We start from the raw sequence: 7,938 nt of genomic DNA, 5'->3' as shown, positions 1-7,938 counted from the left end.
TAATATACATATATATATATATTAAAAATATTTTTTTGTCAAGTAAAATATTTTTGAAATTTAAGATTTTTTTTCAGTGTACACACTTAGTTAACATACCTGTTTTATTTTGAAGTGTTACTTTTGATTTTTTAATATCTAAATCTATAAATAATATTCATAATAATAATAATCAAACTTTGTAATCAGTGAACGCGAGACATTATATTTCAAAGTCTCTATAGTGCTCTGTACGATTTACAGCTAATATCATCTCTGAACTCGATTATTCTATGTCTCCGTGCGCAGTCTAAATGTTAAGAAACAAAAAGAATAGGGATGACAGTAGGCAAAATCGATCAAAATGTGCAATCGACTCCAAGCCTAGCTTAAGTCTTAATTTATACTTGGATGTACTTTGCATAGTTAAACATGAAATTTTTAAGCTTGCCTAACAAAGGTTTTTCACTGATAATCTCTCATAACTGTTATGTGCATTTACTAACATCCTTTGTAGTCGAAATCATCTTAATACTTATTAAGACAATTTTATCTCCTATATTATAAAAATTCTAAACTTTATCATAGAACACACAAGAATATGGGTAAACTGTTTATATTGACATATTTAAATACACATTTTATAGATACTAATAAATACAAAACATACTTTAGCTTAAGATGCCTTTCTCTCGTCATAAGTTTTAAAGTTACTAATATTATTGTAATAATGCAGTAATTTTATATTATAATATGATAAATACTGCATATCCTAATCGCCTGAATTAACATACTACATAATTGAAGTGGAATAACAGTGATGTTAGTACATCATGTATATTAAAAGTTGTGCGCTACTGCCTAGCTGCAGATTCCTTAACATATTTCCACTTTCCAATAAACTTTTGTTTAAAAAATCCGTAATTTAAGAGAAGAGATTACATAATATGCAATATATTGTGTATATACATGCGTCTTTGGCAATAAAAAATAAATTCAAATAATAGCATGCTATGTATTTATATTTATCTTATAAAGTATATATTTTTTATCTAGAATATGATTATATATATATATACCTATATATATTAACAGATAACATGTATATAGAAATAAATACCTCAAGATTGTTTACACGATTCATTTATGCAACTTATCATTTGAATCAAAATAATTCCAAATCGAATCAGTAGTGATGACAACATATCGCGCATATACACATAACGAAATATATGAGTGTAACAATTAATATTTATTATACACCACACATAATTATATTGGCACAAAAATCTTTTATTATCACTCCCATACAATCTAATTCACTTTATAACACGCAATTGTATTTGACAATAGACGACCTTTAATGTTTCATAGGTCATTTCCTGATTTTGCACACAGATTGCGTTTCATGTTATTTCAGTACAAAATATCTAACTTATTTAGATCTTTGACATTTCTCGATGTGAAAACATACAGCATTATATATATGAATAATCTGGACATTTACAGCATATCCAGATTAAGATGAATTTCAAGTGTAACATACACGAAGAATTCGGTGAGAAATGCGGTGAAATAACTACTAATTAATATATTGTCGTTCGCATTTCTCTGTTCGTGTTTTCCTTTCACTTATATTTGGAACAACCGCATAATTAAATACACATTTGAAAATTTCTATTATATCCTAAAACTCTTGGCACACATTGGAAAGGAAAACATTGGATACTGTGTATTTCATGCTATTTTTGCAAATTAATCCTGTGATTTTAGTTTATTTGATAAATTTTTACTATATCAATTTTTTTTTTTTCAAAAATGCAGTGTCTAAAATTTTATGTCATACAGTCTATATTAGATATACGATGCAATTTCATAGTTCTATATATCACAGGCATTACATTTGCATTAATAAACTATATCTAATATTAATTTACATCACATAAGAAACTAATGTATTTTTTCTTCTTTTGTATATTGGGATTGTAACACAATGAATGAAAAACTGAAATCAACACGATCTTACTTCTTGGATGGATATAATACACATTCGCTTGACGTTGGAATGAGATGGATTGCGTTGTGGAGGATTTGCGATACGGAGAGCATAAATTATAAAAGGATTAAAAGACATAGATGAAAATGAGAATAGCGAAACAGGATACTTTCAAGAGGAAATTCAGGATCAGGAGAAAGAAAGGATTCTCAATTGCTGGCTCAGGAAACGTTGGCAAGTCCATTACGAGGAGGCGATGAATGCCGATTAATATTTCTTTTTAAAACTTAGAATCCCAGTTTAAAACTAAAGATTTTTGTGTGTCGCTGTTTTAAAAGAGAAACATAACGAGAGTGGAACTTCCTCATTATGTTATGTGCTTATCAGGATTAAAGTGCTTCCAGTTGCGTATTATTTTCGCGTATCGATTTAAAAAGAAAAAAAAAGCATTCCGCGCGTTTATTAATTTGTTTATAATCTGAGTCAAACTAGTAATGGATTGTCAACTATAACTGGATTCTGTTTGGTTTATAACTAAATTTTGTTGAAGTTTCTTCACTTTAGTGAAGATTAATTTTTCGGATCACTCATTAAGGATGGATTTTCTGCATGATATTTATCCTCTTCTTGATACAACGTATAACATCAATACTAAACTCAATTTTATTAGCCATTACATATGAAACGTATTTCGTATTTAGTGAAAGGTGGAAGTGATTCTTTGGAAAAACTGTTGCATGTCTAATAATTGTTCGATAATATCGGCGATCTAAAGTCCAATTGTCAAACAAAACGTGTTTCCCGATAACTATTGCGATTTTCTTGATCAATCGTGACCGTCAAGTGCATCTTTTTCTCGCGTACATTGTAAACCACAGTGTCTTCAGGATTTAACTGACATAAACAAGAGGATGGTACATTTGAGTAACACTACCTGTCTGTCATCTTGACGGGAACTGACCTCATAATTTTAGAGGAACTCCTTACAAACGGTACGACGGACAGGATTCTCCGGATATGTTTGGATTAGGATGCTAGCAGGATTCGAAACGGGATAAATTAGTATGCATGGACGGATATTTTTGGATAAGGATAAAAATTGCCTGCGCTATATTCACCGGATCACTCGGATTCATTAAGGGAACGATATGCGATGTGGAAGAATTGTGGATTTGGAAGCATGATACCGTTCACGCTTCATAGGGTTCACGGATTTATCTCCTAGGTCGGATATGGAATTTGGACTCGTATTTAGCGGGATCAATTGACAAGATAATTGGATGTCATTTTTCTCACGGATGAAATGAAAAGCGGATGAGATGATGGCTGTAAGGTATTTGTGCAAACAGTTTATACCTGAGATACTATCGATATTTATTTCTGCATGCTCTCTTCGAAAATATTCTTACATTCGTATTTTCATTTTTATCACCAATAAGGCAAATGCAACTTAGTAACACGCAATATAAAAAGCCTGCCTCGATAAAAGTCTTAAAATGTGTTTGCATTAATAACCGATCCTCTTTGTGTTTAGCTTCATTCTCATTGTTGTGAAATTTGTTATACATAACTCACAAGACAGATTTCGCAACAATAGCAGTAACTAGTTTATAACATTTTGCCTCTTTTGTTCAATTAACATCACAGATAAGTATATTTTTAATATTTTATGTGTTATTTCTGTGTTATATACATACATACATACATACATACATACATACATACATACATACATATGTATTTTATATATATATATATATATATATATATGTATATATATTATATTATTCTGCTATAGTTAATTGTACGAACAATGTGTAGCAATAAGAAGAATATGAATAGCGTCGAATCTATAACAGTCTTGCATAGTGTGTATTTATCCATAAAATTCAAAATATGATTATTCAACTTGATAGAAACAGTTTCTCTATTGCGCATTTTGTTATATTACATACAAATTTATCATCTGCTATTTATAAAATTTTATTATTCCGCGCATTGTACATACCTAAATATTTTCTACATTGTACAGGACATGCAATTTAGGATGTACTTCACAACTAAATATAACACCGATTGCTTCATACTTTCATTAAATAGGATTCCCCTAACATGACGCTTCTTTGCAATTCTTTTCTCTACACAGTATCTTACTCTCTTAAAAAATTCTTGTGAATTATTAAGCTGGCAAATGAGACAATTAAAAATAAATACGTTAAGAATGATATTGTTTTATACAATTTTCCTTCAATTATCGCCTATGAATAGATCTACTTTAAAGTAATATCACGCGTTTAAGATATAAATTAATGCCTTCGTGGATTTGTAAATAAAAAAGTCGTGACCATGTTTCACCTTCGGTAAGTATTATATTTGAAATTTTGATTGTGTTTTCGACTTTGTTCGACTTTGTTAGGCTGCCTTGTTAGCATACAATAGGCGCATGCCTTTTTAAAGTTTAAAGCTACAAAGTTAAGCACACATTTATATGAAAATCTTTAAACGATAATTGTCTTTATACCTGATTTATAATAAGAGATTTATTTTATTTGAACAAATCGAAAAGCTGACTAACCAAAAAACTGTTTATTTATTTACGCATTTTTTTGCGTTAATATGAAAAAAATATATATGTATATTTAGAACGAAAATCAGAGAAGAGAACAAAAAGTGCGAAAAGTGATACTGCTGAAAAGAACAAATTTATAAAATATGCATTGAAGTTTTAAAAAATTGTCACGATGATTAATACGCAAAAATATAAAAGCTGTGTTGATGTTATTTATTAAAACTTTATACATGATATTGCTAATAAAAAATATAAAAAATGTAAAAAATAAAAACTTATAAAATCAGCCTGAGAATTGTAAGATAAATACGACGAATTCATGTTTGAAAATTGACATATTTGAAAATTGTTAATGCTTTATTTGATTTGCCACACGATATATGCTCTAAATACTACAATGTTCGTCATAAACAATGATTTCGTCCGGTCTCAATTAATCTCCCGAATGGGTGTAATAAAGAATAGTGTTCGTCACATTTTTTGGTTTTAGGGTCAGTCGTGAATTTTCCTTTAACCATTGCTGGTTGAGCTCGATCCCCACTAAGCCCGGACAGATGTGTTGCAAGAGAATGAATCATGTTAACAGATATAAAAACAAAAACTGTCAAATTTTCAGTATACCTTTTTCTGAAATATTTTTACTTAATAAAAAATTATTATTATTAAGCAAATTATTATTACTTTTAAGCAATTACTTTCTTAATATTTTGCTTTAAATATGCTTTACTTTGTCCATAAGAATTTGAGAAAAATTGTCTTTCAATAACGTTGAATAAAATGTTAGAGGTCATAATTTGAAAGTTTTAACTTTATCATATGTTGCAATGATAAAATTGACTTTATACATAAATATTTAAAAAAACAATTCGTTACAGTACGATTCGAAGTTACTTACGGTCACTTTGATGTTGGACTCATTTTGGGCCAACTCCAAACGAAGGCATTCACTCAGTGCGGTCAACGCGGACTTGCTTGCAGCATATGTCGGAGAAAGAGATCAGTCGAAGGCAAGAGGCAACAATTTTAGCCCGCATACGTCGTTGACATTGATGATTCAGCTGTTGTTGATTTCTAATATTTTTTTATTTATCAGATATAGAGATAATTTTTGTCTAATTTTTCTTAATATACCTACCCTTGTTCTTCATCAATTGCAGAATTTTCTTAGTGAGAAGCGATAAGCCAAGTAAGTTGATATCAATAGTCTTTTTAATTTCCTGTATACCACCATTAATGCTGAACCAATCTAAACTAATACTAGCGCTATTTACTAAGATGTCCACACTACCCAGGTTCTTCTCTACCTACTCCGATGCACTTTCAATCTCGCCCGGAAGACTTAAGTCGCATTGAAGAGGATATAGTTTGCTCTTCAGCTCATCCACAAGAAGCTACAGAAATCATAAAAGAGATGACTAATTGTAAAGTCTGCGGCACACGATGCTTATTTTCCTACTGGACTGCTAGTTGGATTAGAATCTCGCCATCGCAGTCAATAGGATGGCAAGATTCTAATCCAGCGAGAAAACAAGCATCGTGTGCCACCGGCTTAACTCATAACTTATTAATATCATTTATTGTTATTAAATAAAGCACTTTGCGCTACAAATTTGTTCCGAAGTATTTGATTAACCAATCGGAAGAAAAAATTTTACTAATTGACTGACTTGTATTATAGTATCAAGTAGACCGTAGTTATAATCCATAATTTTTATATGCAATTTGATTATATTTTTAACAATGTTAACATTAAATATACCTTCAGCTTATTTATATCACTGGAAAGGCCGATGACTAAGTCCCTTCGACACCAATTCTTCGGTGACTGCCTTACTAATTCCGGAGCAGGCGCCGGTGACAAGGGCGATCTTGTTCGTTAAAGTACTCATACTGAAGGTTAAATCAAAGGAACGAGAGAAAATTGCTATTCACTGCCACGAGAAACTTCTGCCGATCCACATCCTCGACACCTATTTATATCATGAAAGTCTGGACCTCAATTAGAGGATCGTATAATCTATGTCTAAATAATTCATTACTTTCTGAATGATGCATTTCTGTGCGGGTATTGCATATTATTTGTGATATTTGCTGATTGTTGTGATATTGCTGATGATTACCGCTTGTTTTTGGTACGTGACAGAAGAATATCTCCACCTGAAATACAACATCGTGTTCGTATGCCGATAAGACATACCATCATTGTTGAAACTTGAGATACGCTCGCGAATGTTAATTATCACGGAATATCATTAATGAAAATAATAATTAATTAAAATCAATGTTTTGTTATTTTATATAGTTGTATGATCTACGATATGTCTCGGTCTTTTTCGAATTTTTTAAAAATTAATATTATCTATATACATAAAAATATATATAATATTATTTTAAATTATGTATGCAATATACATATATATTTAATTTAACATTTTATTATGGAGGTTTATATAAAAAATACTTCCATTAAAATTTATAAACGGCCTTTTGAAAAAAATCAAAATTATTTAATCTTATTCTTTCATCTTCAAGCTTTGATACATTTTATATCGAGTATTAATGCATGAATATTACAAGATATAAAATATTTTTAAATATAAATATTTTTTATATAATAATTAGATGCACTCAGTAATAGATAATTATCTTATAGCAATAGGTAATTCCAAGTAGCACATAGCGCTTATAAAGCATTAAAAAAAGTGCATATAATCGCTTTTTTAGCACTTTGTAAGTACTTGTACTGTGCTACTTGAGATAATCAGTAATAGGGTTACAAGAATAAAAGGTAACAGGGTTTTAGAATTAATTAATGTTTAATATTAAAACAGTATCTTCGGATTATATAATAAAAATAGAACGGGATCGGGAATGCTGACGAAACGAATTTGCACGAATTCCGAAGAAAACGATAAGACGTTCTGCTGATATCTTTGTTAGGGACATTATATCAGAAGTTTCAGAGAATGTGAAGGATCTCTCGCGAAGTGGTCTCATCAGCAAATCCGCATACAAAGTTTGGCGCAGTTAAACGGGAAAATTCGTAACTGACCGCGAATATTGCGTGACAGCGCGTCTCCGCGCATGTTCATCTTTTCTGTTGATTTATACCGATCATTTTCGATTCTTTCAGAATATATCACTGTTCTTTAAAATTGAAAATCGTGTAGAAGTTCTTGCAATACTGCAGACGCATCGTTAATAAAGTGCAGCAACAACGCCCAGCAACACAAATTTTTCAGTAATAAGTCGCAAAGTTTATTATAATTTCTCAATAGATCTTAATTTAGGACACCTCTACCTCAAATTTTTAATATATGCTCCATTGCAATATGATATTTAAAAATATATAAAACTTATTATTTAGATTTATATATATATATATATATATATA

The 7,938-nt window shown here is 30.2% G+C and overlaps 1 protein-coding gene and 1 pseudogene across 1 annotated transcript in view; one reads left to right on the top strand and one right to left on the bottom strand.

The window, feature by feature from the left end:
• LOC108748327 (serine/arginine-rich splicing factor 1A) overlaps nt 1-5,516 on the top strand; it is a 9,199-nt gene extending 3,683 nt beyond the window's left edge. The window contains exons 4-5 of the mRNA XM_018486395.1: nt 5,035-5,102; nt 5,432-5,516. The gene's annotated coding sequence lies outside the window, so the exon portion shown is untranslated. The remainder of the gene's footprint in view (nt 1-5,034; nt 5,103-5,431) is intronic.
• Nucleotides 4,804-6,627, bottom strand: LOC108748329 (annotated as a pseudogene).
• Nucleotides 6,628-7,938: the final 1,311 nt, after the last annotated feature.

This window comes from Trachymyrmex septentrionalis, unplaced genomic scaffold, assembly GCF_001594115.1.
Source record: "Trachymyrmex septentrionalis isolate Tsep2-gDNA-1 unplaced genomic scaffold, Tsep1.0 scaffold22, whole genome shotgun sequence".
NCBI classification, from domain to species: Eukaryota; Metazoa; Arthropoda; class Insecta; order Hymenoptera; family Formicidae; genus Trachymyrmex; species Trachymyrmex septentrionalis.
Note: the sequence above shows the minus strand (reverse complement) of the source record. Positions and strands in the feature narration are given on the sequence as shown.